Raw genomic sequence first — 18,869 nt, 5'->3', positions numbered from 1 at the left:
ATGCCTCAACTAGAGCCCACGTGCCCTGGAGTCTGCGCGCCACAACTACAGAGAGAAAACCCACACATCACAACTAGAGAGAAGCCCACACGTCACAAGGAAAGGTCCTGCATGCCTCAACGAAGATCCCGCATGCCGCAACTAAGACCCAACGCAGCCAAAAATAAATAAATAAATAATCTTAAAAAAAAAAAGAAAGTGAGAGAAATGGGACAGCAGAGAGTGAACCTGAACTGGACGCAGTTTCCCCCAGAAGCTGATCCCTCAGGAAGCTCCGGAGCTGGGATGGCCCTTCAGAGGCCTCTGGAGCAGAAGTAAATCACCCGATCGGGTCCGGATGCCCCCAAGGAGGGGGGACCTGGTTCATCCTGCCCCCACTGAAGGGACCCTCTCAGAAACCCCTGAGGAGCTCCTCATCGCCGAGTCTAGCCCCGTTTCCCTGGGCGCCCTCCTCTTCGGCGCCCCTGGAGCTGGGCCCCTGCAGGACCTGCCCTCTCCTCCGTGATGTGGCACCCGGCACTGCACAGACCCCAGCCAACCGGGGCAGTTTCTTTCACCCACCCTTTCCCCGCTTAGACCGGGTTCTGCCCTCAGCCCCGCCCGCCCTGCCTGGTCTACGCTCGTTCTTCATCTCAGCTTCTCGGCGCTCCTGTTGGCTCCCTCACCCCCAAGGCCTCCTTCCTGAGACCCTCACCCCAGGCAGCTCTGTAGACCCGCCCCTGCTGCATCTTCCCCAGTCACCCCCCATTTCAGTGCTTCCTCCCCAGGGACTATTGCCGTCACCTCCCTCAGAGGCCCCCACCCCACCTCCCCTCTACCCCCCTTTCACAGCCCGGGGTGCGGGGAGGATGGCTGTCAGCTCCCCGCCCCCATTGGCTTCCCTGGCCCAGCAGCCTGGTAAATGGGTAACGGCGCTCTCTGTGCTCAAATTTGAAAAGACCACGGTCGGGTAAGCTCAGGCCTTTGCTGCTTTGGGAAGTAACAGTAACCACCAGGCCCCACCGGTTGGATCCAGTTCAGGCAGCTTTGCCCCTGCTCTGGGCCAGGGCGGGACAGATGGGCTGTGTCGACTCTTGCTTTTTTCTCCAGTCCGGGAGGAGACCTTGACTCCCAGAGCCCAGGAAATGGAAAGCTGACGGACGGCCCACAGGACTCTCAGAAGGGCAGGGCTGCGATGGGGTCTTCCTTGTGTACGTGGGTCTGGGGGGAAGCGGGGAGGAAGGGGAGGCTCTTTGTGATCACACGGGCTGGTCCTTAGAGTCCCCACACACTCCCACGGCCAGCTTTCCCCAGTACCCTGCGGGGTTTCACGCCCCACTAGGGGCCGACTTGGGGGACAGGGAGACCTCCGGGAGGCCCGGGTAGGGTGTCTGCAAGCCGCCCGACTTCCATCCATCCACCCATCCACCCATCCACCCATCCACCCATCCATCCTCCCTCTTCGCAGGGACCCCGGGCCACCGCACAGCTGCCCTGACTCGGACTGGATTCGCTTCGTGCGCTCCGAACGGGAGAAAGGCCAACCCCAAACAAAGACGGGCGGCCGGCGGGGCGGCGGGAGAAGGAGCCCGGGCATTGGAGGGGCCGGGGGTGGGCGCTCAGGAGGCGGGGCGCGGCCGCAGGAAGTGGAGAGCGAGCGCGGGGCTGAGCGCGGCTGCGGTCCTCGCCCGCTGGCCCTGCAGCCCCGCCCTGGCGCCGGCGGCCCTCGCTGCGGAGCCCGCGACCGGTGAGTGCGGGCGGGGGCGCGGGAGGGGGCCCGGCGGCCGCTCGGGACTCCCGCGGGAGGGGCTGGGAGCTGCGTGGCCGAGCGCGGCCCGGCGGGCCCAGGCAGCCGACTCCCGGGAGGATGGGGGCAGGATGGGGCGAGCACGCACCGCTGGCTGCCGTGTTCCCACCCGTCCTCCCGAGACTGCCCGTCTGCACTTAGTGTCTCGGGAGGGAGCTCGGGACCTCAGTGCGCGTCTGTCCCTCCTCCACACGTCATTCTCTTTGTCCACCCGGACTTCTGGTGGCTCTTATGCACGGGCCCCGAGGTGACAGGCCCAGAGCCATCCTAACTAGAATGAGTACAGTCCTTGGTTCCGTACCCCCGGCAAGGGCTTGCCCAGTGTTGGCAGCTGGCATGTCTCCTGTGCGGGCACAGGATCATTCTCGGTGGGTCCGTCTGCCTGGCAGGGTGGTCCACAAGTTTCACGGGCGCATCTGTGCATTTGGGGGAACCCGGCTCTGCAGGCCCTGTCACCTGTGTTTCCTGCCTGTGCCTTTGCCTGCGGCTGGCTGGCTTGGTATGGAAGGACAGGAGGTATGGAAGCTTCTAGGTGTATTGTTTTCACCAGCTGTACGTTCACATACATGACTTGGCTGGAAATATGAAAGGGGCTCAGGAGGGCATCTCAAGCTGGGTCTCAGTTGCCGAGGGTGCGGGGGTGAGTGCTGGCCGTCTCAGCACATGGGTACCCGCTGTGGGGCAGGGTGGCGTGGAGAGAAAAGGGAGCTCCTGGAAAAACCCCAAGTGCACTGTAGGGCCTAGGGTAGGTGGACGTGTGGGGAGAGACCTGGGTGGTATTCGGCCGGAGCGGGTGGTCTGTGGTTAGCTGTGGGCAGCTGGATTAAAGGTGGAGTTGGAGATCTGGGTTTGAACCAGAACTTGGTGGAGGGTCACCACGGCAGTAGCGTGTTCCCTGCACCTGTCCGCCTGGGACTCAGTTGCTTCGTGTGCAAAATGGGACTAATGACTGCTGTCCTGCCCACTTTGGGAGGTGTCTAGAGGCTCAGGTTAGCTAAGCAAAGTGCTTTGATAGCGGGGAGGCTCCAGGGACAAAGGGTGAAGGCCAGGCCCACGGACGTGCCGATTGGGCTCTGGGGAATGCCTCGGGGGCCAGGTTTGTGGGCTGCAGCAGGAGCTGTCTTCACGCCGCTCCCTAGAATATTCCAGAGGTAGGAGTGTCTGCCCGGCGCCGGGCCTCGATCCCTTGGAGTGTGAGGTATTCGCAGGCCTGCCTGGTGCTGTCCCTTTGGTGTGGATGCTTCCACAGCACAAGAGGACAGCCGGCTCGGCAGGTCTTCAAATCATAGCCCTGGAGCAGCTCAGCTGTGCAGAGACCCTCCTCCGGGTGGGCTGGGACCTTCACACCCACCGGCTGGCTTTTCTCTGCTTGTCACCACCAGAAGCAGTCAGGGCACCTTCCACAGTTCTGGCCAGGGAGATGGCAGAGGAGGGGGCTCTCCATCCCTCGTCACCAGCCTCAGGGTTCCATCTTCTGGTCAGAGGGCATCCTCTAGGACCGACGCTGTACCTGCCAAGGAGGGCAGGGAGGGTGTCAAGAGTCCTCACAGCCCCAGACACCGGGATGTGGTTGTGGTTTGTCACCCCTGGATGTCACCTGTCACCAAGGCTTCTTGGCCTGTAGTAGCTGCTTAGTAAAGAGCCCTCAAACCCAGGTTCAGTGCAGCTCGGCTTCCTACCCACTGTGTGACCTGGGGAAAGTCCCTTCACCTCTCTGTGTCTGTTTCCTTGTTGGTCAAAATCAGCATCTTTCCAGATTATAGTTCTGGTCTCAGCTCACATTTCACGTCCTCAGAGAGGAAGTGACCCTCTATCCAAAGTGGCCACCTCCCGGCCTCAGTCACATTGCGCTGATCTGTTTCCTTCCTAGCACTTGCCGCGCCATCTGAACCTCCCTCAGCTGCATCCAGCCACACTGAGAGCTTTGCCGAGGAGGGGCCTCCTGTATCCTCTTACCTGCTGGCTCACCGCACCTGGAACCTAGTAGGTGCTCCGGAGAAGCTGTGTCAGAGAGTGAGTAAATCCATAAGAGAGATGGATGCGTGTCTTTCACATTGTGCTCCTGGGAGCTTGTGAGGGGGGAGCGGGCCCATAGGCAGGGCCCTGGGCTCTGCACACCCCAGCTCGGGACTGATCTGAGTTACAGGCTGGCTTCCAGGTAGGACTTCCCTTGAAGAAAGGGCCCTCCCATTAAAATAAAACTAGAAAACCATTGCATCCGAAGACAATGGGGCCTTTTCAGCTCCAAGTTGAAATAACGGTACTGGGACGGGGAGTAACGCACACTCAGCCCTCGGGGAGGACCAAAGGCTGTGGTTCAGACACGCAGAGCTGTCATCCCATCAGGCATCACTGCTTGGCCGTGGAAATCATGATATGGTTGCTCTTTTGCAACTGGTTTAATTTCCTGAGCTTTGGGTCAAGATTAATGTGAAGAGGACTCTGCATCAAGGGGTATGCGGGGTTCTGGACCAGGAGGAAACAGTGGACATCACAGAGTGGATAGGACACACGCTGATACTGGAGAGCTGCCTGTGTGGGGTTCCCGTCTGCCATCATTCTCCTTTGGGTGTGCCCCAGGCAGACTGCCCAGATGGATGTGTCTCTCCCCAGTAGCTTGCTCAGCCTGGTTTTTCTCAAGTAGTTGGTGGTGGAAGAGGCCCTTCTCTCGGAGTGATTCCTGAGCCCGGAGAGCGAGGTGGATGGCGTGCCACGCCCTGTATTTAAGCAGCCACGGAAAACATCCCTCCTTTGTCGCTTCTTGTAAATTCATTTGTGAATGGCGGGGTGACTCCCCTGTCCGGTGCTGTGCCCAGCTTTGGGGCACAGAATACAGTTCATCACCACCTTTGCTAAACCCCAAGGGCTGGGCATCAGTAGTTCACCCAAGGACGGGGAAGGAGGTTGGGTTGTGTGTGGGGTTGTTGTAGGTGGCTGGTTGAGGAGAGGGACGGGAGAAGTGGACAAAAGGGACTGAGTGCAAGACAGAGCCCTCTGCTAAGTCCTCTGACCGTTGACCTTGCTTCTTGTATGCGTCCCTGCTGGGCTGACTCTTGTGCATTCCTGGGTCCAGAAGGTTTAACCTTCCAAGAGGGCACAGGCAGAGGGCAGAGCCAATAGAGGTGGTAGAGGGGGAAGAGGGGTTCGGGGGGGGTCAATATTCTCACGTTCCCTGTGTGCCTGCCAGAGCCTTGGTCCTCCAGGCCTGAGAATAATAAAGATCCAGCCCTGACCTCCGAGCATCCAGTTGTGAAGGAGATGAAACTTACTCCCCAGAGGAGAGGCGAGAACAGCTGAGTGCAGACTGCAGCGGGGGCGGGGAGGGGTCTCACCCAGGCCACAGCTGGAGCTCAGAGAAGGATCGGGAAAGTGCCGGGGGGCAGAGAGCCTGGGGCGGTCAGCTGTCCAGCCTGGAATCTGGACTCTGCCTTCTCCTGAGCGCCTTCCGTGACCTTTCCTGCTCTGTAAGCGGAGGAGATGGTCTCTAGGTCATAGCCTGGCTTCAGGTCCCCGAGGTTCCCCCGCCAGGCCAGCCCCGCCCCTTACCTCCTCTGGGTGCCCTTCCAACTGGGCCATTCCCCTCCCTACCTGCGAGAGTAGCTGGCTGTATTCCAGAACTTCTCCCATCCATGCTCACTGCCCCCCTCCTCGGGGGCTACACACATGGCCCTTCTTAAAGGCTTAAGGAGCTTTGCTGTCAAATACCAAGAATTCAAGACTTGAGGATGTTACAGAGGTTCAGGAAATGTTACGGGAAGTTGCTCCGCTGGGTCCCTGATCTGCTGAGATCACGAGTAGGGTACTCAAACCCTCTCCAATGGTAATGTGTATTGGCAGCGGGCGGGGGGGGGGGGGGGGTGGAGAGGTAGCCCAAAGTGGTTCTCACCCTTGTCCTGACCTATGGATTCTTCCTCTTGTTTTTAAACACGGACCCCATGTTTTGAAAGTTTTTTATCAGCCAAATTTCAACATAAATGAAAATTTGTTTCTCCATCTGAAAAAATTATTCAAAGCCACAAAACTGATAGGGATTCACTCTCAGTGAATCAGCTTGTGTCAGTTTGCCTGAGGTCTGGAACCGATTGCAAAATTTTAATAAAAAAGCATTACCTATCCTGGTTGCCCATGTAGAGTGGTAGCTGAACTCTGAAGCATTTTTGACAGGTAAAAACCCAAGTTCCTTGAAATATCGTAAAGAGATTTCCCTCTCAGAAGCCCCTTTACTAGACACGTACGAGGGTTCTGACATTTGGAAAACAATGTCCCGTACCCGGGTTTCAGAATGATATTCCTCACCACTACTGGAGGATGGAAATTGACTTTCTTTTCCTGGCAACCAGCACAAAGCTGGGCGAACAGTAGGAGTTCAGTAAATGTCCACTGGGCGGATAATTCAGAAGCACTCCTCAGCCATGCCTAAGACTGTGCCTCAAGGAGAAATCCCTACCCCTGCGCCCTTAACTCAAAAAGCAGGAAAAAGTGCCTATAGGTACTAAAATACAAAGCTTTTTCCTTTCTTCCATGGCCTCTTTATTGACTTGTCATGACGTGTTTTTTTTTACTTGCTTTTTAATGACATTGTAAGTAAAGAAAAATTAAAATTTTGAATGATTTGCATGAATTTTACATTCGCCTTTATATTGTGCAACGCCTGTTTTAGATGTAAATAGATGAGCATTTAACTCATATGTTGAATCACCAAAATGGCACGATTCCTATTTCACAGCTCGTATGTGCACATGTATTTCGTTCCTACCAGGACAGTAGAAATGGGGCACGAAACTAACTCAGGTGTTTTTGTTTCACTTCTTGATACACACACGTTCCATCAACACACACCACCTTTGGCCTAGTGGTAAAGGAGGGACAGAAAGGAAAAGGAAAAGGCTGTCCTTCCTTTCCTCCTGTGTCACCATTTTCAGTGTAAGTGGGTGAGTAATGCAGGAGGTAGCAGAAATCGGGAAAGACAGGCTATCACAGGATGGCCCTTGGTTGTTGGTGTTTCTCAGAATGCACAGTTTTCTGTCGGCTTTGAATCAAGCTCTGGTTCCAGCAGGGGGCCTGGCCTCCCGGACAGCCCTATCGTGGACGTGACTCCTTACCTGTACTCTCTCTGAGGCTTTCTGAACCCTGTGCATCGAGGATGCCCTGGGATTCTGTGCTCCTGGGGCATCAGGAACACCAGGTCAAATGCAGCATCAAAGAAGTGGGTCCATATACTGTGTGTATCTCCCCAGCTCACATTCATGCCCACCGTCCCGTGAGACTTCACTTACGAAACACAAGTTCAAAGATAAATTATTAAGAATTCTGAGATGAAACAGCCGAGCATTAAAGCAGGCACGGGGCCCTGTGAGGCTATACTTGTTTCTGGCCCAGGAAGCCAGCGAGGACCCTCCTGTGGGTCACAGTTCTGGATGGTGGCCCAGTTAGGGTAGAACTAATCCTTTAAACAAGTGGGCTGGTTAAGTGCTCTCGGATCCCTGTTTGTGATTTATATCTTTGGAAAATGCTAGAGGCTGCTGTTTCCTTTCCAGGCCTCCACCCTTCTGCTTTAAATCATTTACATTTTTTAAAAGTCAGCTTAGGTCATTCACGAACAGGTTCTAGGGGTTTTTAAAGGCTCAGAAGAAAAGAACAAAGGAAAGGAGTAGAGGTGGGTGTTGTCCATTTCGTCTGAGGTCTGGAACAGATTGGAAAGCACAAAGCCTCTAGGAGTTCTGAGGCCCGTTTAGAGAAGCTCACCAGCTGCTCCGGGTACGATTCTTTTTATGCCCAAACTGAGCAGATAGGTTGGGACAGAGGAGGGAGTGGCCTGGTGACCAGGGACCCAGTGCTCTCAGGGTTGGAGAGGAGGGGGAGGGGGAGAAGGGGCCACGTGCAGGTGCCACGTGACTCCACAGTTTGGAGTGTGTTTTGCACACACAGAGGCTTAGGGAAGCCAGGAATTTTATTCCAGAAGAAAGAAACTCCTCTGTCTGTGGGCAGAGAGGGTGAGACAGGAAGTTAGGACTAGGAGCCCCGGGAGAGAATGAAATACGCAGAAGGCAGTTAGCACTTTCTGACAGCTCTGAGCACGTCGCTGGGGGCTTTTAAGTTGCTGGAAACCGAAAGTTCCAAGCAAGTTCTAGGAAGCAGGTACTGGTACCGTGAGCTGGAGGAGGGTGGAAGGAAGCCCACCCGCCCCCCCCCCCTTTTTTTAACATCTTTTTTGGAGTATCATTGCTTTACAATGGTGTGTTAGTTGCTGCTGTATAACAAAGTGAATCAGCTATACATATACATGTATCCCCATATCTCCTCCCTCTTGCGTCTCCCTCCCACCCTCCCTATCCCACCCCTCTAGGTGGTCACAAAGCACCGAGCTGATCTCCCCGTGCTATGCGGCTGCTTCCCACTAGCTATCTATTTTACATTTGGTAGTGTATATATGTCCATGCCACTCTCTCACTTCATCCCAGCTTACCCTTCCCCCTCCCCGTGTCCTCAAGTCCATCCTCTACGTCTGCGTCTTTATTCCTGTCCTGCCTCTACCACCGCACCCCCGCCCCAGCTTTTTAATGTAGAAAGGAAAACTGGGTTAGAAAAAAACAGTGATGGTAACAAGTAAAAGATTAGTGGGAGAAACCATGTTTATATCATACATTTAGTTCCTTTGAATCGGTCTGCCTTCCACCTTGGTTTTAATTTACTGTATGATTAATGCTGATTGTGAGTCGCTGTTTGCATCATTAGATTTAATAGTTGCATAACGGGCTGTTCTCCAGGGCTCTGCAAACTGTTTTTGGATGACCTGCAAGCTGAGGATGATTTTTACCTTTGTAAAGGGCCGAAACAGACAAAAAACAAAGAAGAACATACAGCAGAGGCCAGAGGCCCGCAAAGCCTGAGACATTTGAGCTGGTCCCGTGCAAAAACGGTTTGCTGGGCCGTAGCCATCAGCCCCAGGCTGTGGTCATGGACAGCTCAGTGCACCCAGGGCTCTGGCTGTGGGCACCGCGGCTGGAGGGAAGCTTAGCCTCTGAACCAGGGTCTCTGGGCTGCTCCCCTCTGAGATCCAGACCGAGTTCACCTGGGGTGCAGCCTGGGAATGGGGATTTTTTACGTTCCTTGGCGGGAGAGGTGGGGAGGGTGTCCTAGTGCAGCTAAGGTTGAAAAGCACTGCCCTAAGGCAGTAATTCTCAAAGCGAGGCCTGTGACCTGCAATGTCAACATCCCCCAGCTGGTTAGAAATGCAAAAGTCTGGACCCCACCTGACCTGCCAACTCAGGAACTCTTGGGGGGGTGGCGGGCAGCAAACTGTGTTTTAACCAGCCCTCCAGGGGATTCTGATGCACCTCAAGTTTGAGACAACTGCTCTTAGGCTTGGCCTTTCAAACCTAAACCTTCCTGTTTGCAGGCGAACGTCAGAGATGGTTAGGTGGAGAAGGCAAGACAAGAGGAAGCCAGCAGGAGGGGATAGCGAGGCCTCGAAGGTTCTTTCAAGGCTGGACATAACTGTAGTTGTTATTTTATGCACAACCAAGGCCCTGGGAGGTGAAATGGTTGCAGGAAGCAGAACTTGGGACTAGAATAACACTACCACCTCCAACAATCATGTTATCCTTAACAAATATCATGAATAGCAATTTTAGCTTTGGGCTCTATTTTTCATTACTACATATATGTTTGTCTTTTAGTACATTAACTTATAGAAGGTAGCCATTTGGTAAATGCAGGGATTTAAGCACACTTCTGAGCTATCTTGAAATCATTTAAATAAACATTATACGTGCCTGGGAAGTCGGAAGGCTGTATTGCTGACCATCACCTCATAACTGAGGGTGAATTCTGGTCTCCCAACCACTCCCTCAAGGGAAGACAGATCCCCCCAGGGTACTTCGCCACAACTGCTGGCCCTCCAACAATGTAGCACATGGGGCATTTATAAAACTGTCATAGGGATTAGAACCTACTGATGTCCTGCTATGTGCCAGGCACTGTGTGAGGTTTTAACATACATTATCTCCTACAATCATCACAGTGCTGTTATCCCCATTTTATAGTTGTGAACGTTGAGGCACAGAGAGGTTAAAGACTTTCCCCAAATCCCGCAGCTAACAAACCCGGGGATGTCTGGCCTCAGGATCGGTGGAAGTGGAGGGGAAGCTTGCCCGCAATCAGGCATTATGTGGCATTTCAATAAATCTAAGCTGGTGAGCCTATGAACATGTAAAGCAGTTATTCCCAGTTCTCCCAAGCCTTGCCCAGTGTCCTGGGTGCCCTTGGAAGGGTGTGAGCCCACCCAAAGGCTGGATTGCTGATGTGCCATCTTAGAAAGAATTCAAGGACCGGAGGCACATGAGCATCCAGAGATAAAGATTCCATCTGGGTTGTCAAAAATGCAGTTGCTCCCCACAGAGCTGGCTGGGTTCTTAAATTCTTCCTTCCTCATTTGGAAAATTAGCAGCTAAATTGATAGACAGATTTTACATATTGCATACTATCATCGCTATCAGTAGTAACAAGGCATCCTTTTAGAGTTTTCGCGTCTCCAGAGCACTATACGCGCCTTAGCTCCTGATGTCCTGGTATTGGTGGGCTTGGTTATGACCAGAGGCAGCAAGAGCTCAGAGGTCATGACCGTGGGGCAGCGCTGTGAGTCTGCAGCTCCCCGCAACCCCCAAACTAGGACTGAGGACCAGAGATATGGGTTTGAGTCCCAGCTCTTCCCAGTCTTACCTGGTGAGAGTGGAGAAATGGCCTCCACCCTCTGGGCCTCCCTGGCCAACACATGAAGGTGAACTGATGTCTAAGTCTCTTCTCCACCTTCTAGACCTGGGACATGCAGGCAGCTTTCCAAACCTTGGGAACAATGGGTAGTGATGCGCCTGGTGATGATGTAATTGGTACCCGATTAGGGAGCCAATGTGGGCAATAGCTAGGGTGTTCTGATGCCAAGTCCGTTTCTATAACATCCTCCCTCTGGAACTCATGGAACTACAGTTCTTTTTTGGAAAGAATTAGGGTAACAGTGCGGGGGTTGCTGGTTAGTTGCCATGTGAGTACATTATTTCCTTGCCCAGAAAGGTCAAGTATCTCTAAAAAGACAAGTTTCTCTATGCTTGGCTCTCCTGCAGGGGGAAGATTCTAATACTTTCCAAGATGGGGGGAGGTTTCTAAGTCCGTAGAAAATATGTTTTCACAGACCCGGGCTGAAGAAACATTGTTTATTTATCAGGGAGCTTAGCAGCTTCCAAACTCTCTTTGATAAATTACATCATCTCCTGGACTTAAGACCTAGCAGATTTACATCCAAGACCCAAAGTGAAAATTGGAGTTTAGAATTGGGTGCATGAGCGTCCTTTCCCGCAGCCTTGCACACACACGCACATAGATCCACCGTCCGTGTGCTCTGGCAGAAAGCAAGCTGCAGCGGGGTCTGGGTACCCGGGACGCCTGGCTTCCTCCCCAGCTTGGCCTCTGCTGCATCCCTGGGGCCCACGGGGTCTCTGAGCCTGTGTCTAAGACACAGCCCTTCCCGTAGGAGTTTGTAGTCCGGGTCTTATCTGTACCTACCCAAGAAAGGAGCCTTAACCTTTTTGTGGAGCAAAGTCATAAACCCCCTTGGGGATGTGCTAAAACCTATGGGACCCCGGCACGTAAATGGCAACATTTTTCCATACAGTTTCAGGGGCCTCCACGCTACAGCTCCTTGGAAGGGATGGTCTTTCAGGCTTACTTCTCAGCCACGGTGTCCTGCTCCAGAGACAAGACAGGCACTGTTTTGAAAGCAAATGAGAAATTGTACCAATCCTCATCTTTGGGAACAGAGATGAGTTTTTGTGTCATTTGGGCTTTTTTTTTTTTTTTTTAATTTCCCGATGCCTGGAAAGGAGTGTCTGTGCCTTTCTGACTCCCAGGAGCAGGTTGTGAACGTCCGCAAGCCCAAGTCACGTGCACCGTGGTGTAGGCTTCTACAGGGCCCCTCCTGCCCGCCAGAGCATCCCCCCTGCAACCTGGCTAGTCCCTTAGAGCCACAAAGCCTTCCAGCTGCCATCGATCGTCCCCTCGATGGCGGCACTGCTGCCGCCGGTGTGATGGGGGGGAGGGGCAAGCTGCGCTTCACCCACACTTCCTGGCCTTCACGGTCACTCTCTCGGGGGTCCGCACCCTCTTACCCCTGGAGGGCGGAGGGGGAGACTGGCTCAGGTACTTGGGTGACCTACCCAAGGGTCACACAGCTGGTAAGGGTGACGTTAATTTTCCCTCCGTGTTTGTGACAGCCCAAACCAAACATCAGAGAACCGTGCTGGGGGCGGGGGGAGCAGTGGCGTCAGGGCGTCCGTGTCCGGGGACTTGGGTCCCCGAGTCAAGCCTGGCAGCGAATCCTTGTTGAGTCAGAACTGGGACCATTGTTAATGGGCCCCGATTGTTTCCTGCACCATCTAGACCGGTGGTCCCCAACCTTTTTGGCCCCAGGGACCGGTTTCATGGAAGGCAGTTTTTCCGCGGCCGGGGTGGGGGTCGGGGGGGCTGGTGGATGGCTCAGGCGGTGATGCGAGTGGTGGGGAGCGGCAGGTGACACTTCGCTCGCTCGCCCGCCCGCCACTCACCTCCCGCTGCGCGGCCCGGTTCCTCACAGGCCGTGGCCCCGGGGGGTTGAGGACCCCTGCTCTAGACTATGAGGGGCGTGTCTTACCCCCTTCCCTGCTCAGCACCCACGACGGAGGAAGCGCACCCTGGTCTCTAAGAACAACATCGCCCCCAGTTCCTCCAGCTCCAGTGTGAGCCCCGAATCCAAGCTTGGGAGGCCCACAGGCCCAGAGTGTCCCCCGCTTCTGCCAGGCTCACTGGGGGGCTGTGGATGTGGGGGGATTCCCTCCACTCTCAGGGTCACGTTCACCCAGCCCTTCTGACCTTCTATGATTTCTACAAGGCACTAGCACCCGGGTGTCGGCTGGACCACCGATGGGTGGATGGCGGAGTGATGGGAAGACCTGCTTCCGATGCTTCCAGCCTAACCCTGCGCCAGAGGGGCTGGAGCAGAACTGCCTGGCTGGCATCTCTGGCCACTGCCTCCTCTGGGCCTGTGTCTGGTTGGCAGCCTTTTTGCCCGGCCCTGGTCACATGGGCTCAGCCCCCAAGGTCCCGGTGCAGTTTCCAAAGACCCAGCCCAGGCTCAGGCTCCCTGGCTGCGTCCAGGGCCTGGACAGCCTGAGTCAGATGCACTGGGAACCACCTTGGGGGGAGAGAAGGGGCCAGTCCTCCTGACCCGGGGTCCCCAGGCCCACGCCGCGGGCACAGAGCAGAGCAGAACAGAGCAGAAGCCTCCTGGCAGAGATGCTCTCACCATCAGCTGGGAGCCGGGCACGAGTCAGTGAAGCCTGATGCCACGGCCAAAACTGGAGAGCAGCCCACCTAGTGAACCCAAACTAGGACGTGCTCCTGGGGGGCCGGCACAGGAGCCTGGGCAGGACGACCTGCCACGCTGTCTGGGAGACGGGGGAGCGACACGGGGAGTGGGTGAGGGGGTGGACTTGTATCTCAGGCTGGCTCGCGTGCCCTCGAGTGAGTTTCCTTGTCTGTGGGCTGGGGATGGTAAGAGCACCGACCTCTCCGTCCTGCCGAGAACCACTCACCCACTGGCCTTATTATATATCTGTGCGAGTGACCTAGGATGGTGACAGTGGTCAAGTTTATGTTATGTGTATTTTGCCACAATAAAAAGAGAAAGAGAAAAAGTAGGGTGGGGTTGAGGCCAACGGGGACCATCACACGCCGAACCATCTATCAAGTGAAAGACCTCTCAGATGATCTTGGAGGTCACTTTCAGTTCTAAAAATATCTTCTGGGTCTATGATATAGATTCCTGGGATTTAGAACCACCACCACCCCCGCCCCCAGCTCTCCCCTGGCTCATCTGACCATGGACAGTGCAGGATGGCCATGGCGTTAAAGAATAAAGAAGCTCACGCCTGCATCTTCTCAGAGAGCACTAGAGCGGGTTTCTTTGTGGTTCGGGCTTTAGGGGGAGGGGAGACAATGATCAAGTGAGCTTGAATGGGGGAAGGGGGCTTAACACACCCCTTCTGGCAGAGAAGCTGCAGTTTATCTGTTTTATATGTTGAGGTTCTACCAGAAAATTTACTTAAAAGAATGTCCTGGTAGAACACCAGCGCCCTCATTGTGCAGATAAAGACACTGAGGCACACAGAGGGTCAGTGACCTGCCCAAAGTGCTGGTGCATAGCAAGGGACACCCTGAATCAGATCCCCTGGGCCCTGCCCTCCCCCGTCTGCCGATGCCTCTGTAAACACCACACCGTGTCCATTAGCGGACATTCCTAGCATCACTCTCTTTGCGAATCACGGAAAGGGAGGACAGCCCTCGGCGCCTGTCCCTCGCCTGGGGTCCAGGAAACATGCTTTCCCCAACCAAATCCCCCTCGTGCTAAGCGCCAGCCTCCCCTGGGGGTCACGGCCAAGCAGCCCCCCGCCCCTGCACAGGGCCTCACGCATGTGTCTCCAGGTGGGTGATGAAAAGAGCAGCTCTTTCTCGGTGGAAAGTGTAATCCATTCATTCAAGAAGATCGGGGAGATTATAATATAGATCCATCTCTGAGTGCGGGAAAAATTATAGACTGTGTTCTTCACTATAATTAAGCTGGTTTTAGTGGGAGCAGTAAGTACATCTGACAGCAATGCATTGTTCTCTTTAAAGGTACTTTTGAGACCCAGTGTATCAGAATTAAAACCCTGCGGTCTCCGTTCAGAGCGGCGGTGATTTTCCTTGGTGGGTTTAGGGTCTCACGTCTCACCGTCAGCCTCCGCTGCTCCCCTAGCCCGGTCCACCCGTGCAGACCGTGGTGGCTGCCGAAGGACTGGATGAGGACGTGAGGCTTCAGACCTTGGTGGTGAAGAGAAGGGGATCTGGCGATCATTTGATTCAGGGGAACGTGGGAGACCTGGGAGAGAGTATGCATGGTGATTTGGTCTAGGTTGGGAATCGTACACCTGAGATTGCATCCTGGCTCTGTGTGTGTCCGATCAAGGAAGAATTTGCTGCTTCTAGAGGTGTACTTGGAGCGGAATTTTTTTCTTCTTTCTCAGTGGGATGTCATACAGAGAAGACTGTGACCCCTAGAGATACAATTCAGTTAGAGGCAAGGCTGAATGGCTGTATCAGACACCTGACAGGACAGTGGCTTAAAGAACAAAATGTCTTTTTCTGTCTTGGAACGGTCCAGGGTAGGCAGGCTGTCCTGCTCCACGCGGTCCTGCAGGGATCTAGGATCCTGCCGTCTTCTTTCTCGACCGTCCCCAAGTGCAGTGTGTGGCCCCCAGACCAGCAGAATCAGAATCCCCTGGAAGCTTGTTGGAAAAGCAAATGACCAGGGTGGGGCCCCGGGGGTGGGCCCAGAAACCTGTGTGTGTCAAATCCTTCCAGGGGATTCTAATAGACTCTACAGTTAAAGAACCATTGCTCTGAGGGGCTGTCCTTGTCTGCCTGGTTGAAACTGGGTTTCAGGCACATCTGTGGCCCAGCTCTTGGGAGGGGGGAAGATTGTGGAGATGGGCAGGGGCAATATTTTAAGGCTCAGGCTTGGAAGTAGCATTTCTACTCACGTTCCTTTGTCAAAAACTACTACACAGCCAGATACAGCCACTTAGACGGCTGGGAAATGTAGCCCCTGGTTAGATGGCCATGTACCCAGCTCCGACTCCATTATAATGGAAGGAGGGGAGGACAGCTTTTGGTCAAACACTAGCCGTCTTGACTACCTGGTGAATCAAACTAAAGTAAGTTTCAATGCGCCTCTCCTCCTCTAGAAAAAGGGGAGGTTATCTACCTACAGGTCACAGTTTAGTTTGTATGTTTAAAAGGATCCATGGGGTGGGGAGTTGTCAGGTGTACCAGCCCCCATATGTCTTCCCACCCTCACTGCCCACCCTCACGGGGCTTGGGCAGCCCAACCCTGAGATACCCACCCCCCCCTCCCCCGCCCACCCACTGTATATTGTGCTGCTCGGTCTCTGCTTGGCAACTTCCAGTAAAAGTCAGGATTTCACCCAGCTGGTCCCTTGAGAAGGAGGGCACCCAGGCTTGGCAGGGAAGGCTGGGTGGTAAGGATCCTGGTTTACTGGAAGGGAGAGAGAGAGAAGGCAGGTAAGCAGCTTGTTTAGTGAGCAGCCGTGCACACCTGCACAGACCGTGCACACCTGCTCAGTCCCAGGGCAGCTGTTCATGGGGACTCTGATGTGTGCGTCTCCCCTGGAAGCTGGGTGAGGCCCTGTCTATGTCTCACCCCCACACCCCACCCTCTGCTGAGTCCCAACAGCCTGGGCTCTGCGGACTTCCTGCTGCCACTTCTCCTGGCCTTACAGATCCTGAGCTCGCCCTGAATGGGCCACCTCTGAACCTCCATCCTTGCTATGCAAGGCTTCTCGGGAGGTGTGTCCATGCTCCGAGGACCAAACTTGGACAGGGAAGTCAACTCTGGATGGAGGTGACTTCTCTCCTCCCCTCAGAGCCTACGGAAAGCTCAGACCTGAGGGGCCTTGACCTTGACGTCCCTGACGCCAGGACCTGATTTTTCGTTGTGCCAGGGGAGCCTCAGCCTCCTTGTTTATGATAGTGCCGGCTTCGCTGAGCCGTTGAGACAGTTAAAGACCTGGCCCCAGTGAGGGGCCCACCGCTATTCACTGGCCGAAGTGACAGGGGGCTGGGGTGTTTGGACTGCCGGCCAGAATCTGGGCGAGGCGCTGGGGCTGGAGATGGCTTCTCTCTGCTCTCAAACATCTTGTCTCCATGAGTAGGAAAGCATACGTTTCTGGTGCAGAGCAGAGTGACCTGCCTCCCTCGGATCTGGCGTTTGTTTATTTAATGAGCTGCTTTCAGACCCAGCGCGTGCTCACGCCACCGCGATGCTGAGCGCTCTGCAGGAGGAGGGGGAGGAAGCCAGTGTGGTTTTCGGCCCTGAGATCCCACTGGGGCGGCCCCTAGGGGGCTGTGGGCTTTCCCAGCCTCAGCTGGAGAGCCATCCCTAAGGGCTGGAGCCAGCACAGGGAAAAGAGGGCACATGGGGGTCGGAGAAGGGGCTGATGCTCGTTCATTTTTCAAAGCCTGTGGTTTCTTCTGAGGTCGGACTTCTCTAGGGAGCACCTGTACGTCCAGGTGTTTCCCCCCAGTGGAACCGTCCTGGTCCCATTTGTGCCTCATTTGTATTATTTTCAGAAGGGTTTTTCTACTTTGAGGTACCATGGGCATAGGTCTGTGTTTCTCACTTGGGGCTGGCCTTGAAAGATGAGGGGAAGAAGAGGGTGGCGTGGAGAGGACAGAGAAGGTCCGTGGGTGGCTTGGGCAGGACGTCCCAGGAGGCCTGTTGGGAGGTGCTGAGCCTGTGCTGAGCTATCCATGCGAAACGTCCTCCACACTCGCATGCATTGGGCCGTAGAAAGGATAGTGTAAGTTTTGCTTCTCTCCTTTTCATCACCTTTGACCCAGGTGTCCTGGGGAACTTGTGAGAAATATTTCTATAACTCTTAGAGCGTGCAGGGGCTTTCACGTGGCTCTTTGGTGCATATGTTCATCCATTCATTCATTCCTTCCCTCTCCCGTGACACCCTCGGGTCAGGTGCTGAGGGGCACGCTCAGGATATGGGCTGAGCTCAGATCTTAGCAAATGCTGTGGTTAAGGGAAGCACCTTACGCTTCTCAGTAGGGCTGGTGACCCTGGGTGTCAGAGCGTGTGGGTTGGAGAAACCTATAGTGTGTGGAGGGGATGGGGGCAGAAAGAGTCAGGTGCTCGAGAAATAATTGAATATTGTTGACACCCGATTTAAGGTAGTGGTGAAGAGCCAGGACTGAATGAACATCCAAACCGGGATATTTTTTTAAGTGAAAAGGGCACTGCAAATAATCATGCCAAGACAATAGGTGTGAACCGGGACTGTCCAGAGAAACTGGCATTGGGTGGGCAAAGTGGAGCATGTGGTCCCCCCCGAGAAGAGTCCACTTTGAAGCCAGTCTGCATGACTCTGAATCCCACCCCCTCCTTACTGACAGCCTGGCCTGGGCAGGCTCTATAACCTTTGTCTCCCTTTCCTCATCTGTCACGTGGGGTGATGCTCATGTCTGCTCATGGGGTTACTAGGAGAATTAAAAGAGAGGACCCTTCCAAAGGGCTTAGGACCATACCTGACACGTGGTACATGATCAATAAGTATTGGCCCTTGTTATTTGTAGGCACACGATCATACACATAGAGCCTCAGGTGATGCAGAAATTATGTGCCAGCAGTAAGTCCTGCGATGGAGTTGCAACTTTACCCATCTCAGTAAGGGAGATAGAGTCATTGCAGTTTTATAGATGAGAAAAACTGAGGCCCAAAGTCACAGAGCAACTTAGAAAACAGAAATGGGACAAGAACCCAGGTCTCTGGATGCCAAGCCCGGTCCTCCTTAAATCCTGCATAGGGGCTGAGGGGTTATGAGAAGGGAGGGAATGGGTAGGGCGACATCCTTCACTCTCTGGGCTTAATGACCTCATTAGCCCTGCTTTGATGGCAGAGGCCTAGCCATGCTGTCCCATCGAGCCCCACCCACAGGCCCCCCAGGCAGCAGCACCCCCCTGGAGCCCCTCCTCCCCCCCCCACAGAAGATGCTTCTTTCACAGCATCTTGCCGTGTTGAGAACTGAGATGAGGTGCTTAATGTTCACCAAAACCCTTGCCTTTTTTCCCCTTGTTTTTTTTTCAGTAGGAATATATGTTTTAATGACATAATTAACAAAACTGGAGAGTATACACTCTTTTCAATGCACATGGAACATTCACTGAAAGAAACGATTTTCTGGGCCATAAAGCAAGTCTCAACAAATTTCAAAGGACTGAAATTATACAGAGCATATTCTCCAGCCACAGTAGAATAAGCCAGAAAGCAACAAGAAAAACACAACTAAAACATCCTCCAAATGTTTGAAAAATCAAGCAACATACATATAATCTTGGATCAAAAAAGAAACTGCAGTGAGGATTAGAAAATACTTTGAAATGAATAGTGAAAATATGACAAATTAAAATGTGCAGAAAGCAGCCAAAGCAG

General features: G+C 54.1%; 1 protein-coding gene across 4 annotated transcripts in view; it reads left to right on the top strand.

Moving 5' to 3' along the window:
- The first annotated feature begins 1,018 nt into the window (after window positions 1–1,018).
- TSPAN11 (tetraspanin 11) overlaps window positions 1,019–18,869 on the top strand; it is a 64,149-nt gene continuing 46,298 nt past the window's right edge. Inside the window, exons 1-3 of one of the 4 annotated variants that reach the window (XM_082350150.1) lie at window positions 1,019–1,190; window positions 1,448–1,726; window positions 3,657–3,769. The gene's annotated coding sequence lies outside the window, so the exon portion shown is untranslated. Of the gene's footprint in view, window positions 1,191–1,447; window positions 1,727–3,656; window positions 3,804–18,869 lie in introns of all 4 variants that reach the window. The other 3 variants (XM_082350149.1, XM_082350148.1, XM_082350151.1) reach the window with 3 other exon arrangements.

Source organism: Balaenoptera borealis (genome assembly GCF_965194805.1).
Source record: "Balaenoptera borealis genome assembly, chromosome: 13".
NCBI classification, from domain to species: Eukaryota; Metazoa; Chordata; class Mammalia; order Artiodactyla; family Balaenopteridae; genus Balaenoptera; species Balaenoptera borealis.
The sequence above is the reverse complement of the archived record's forward strand: the minus strand, read 5'-3'. Positions and strand labels throughout refer to the sequence as shown.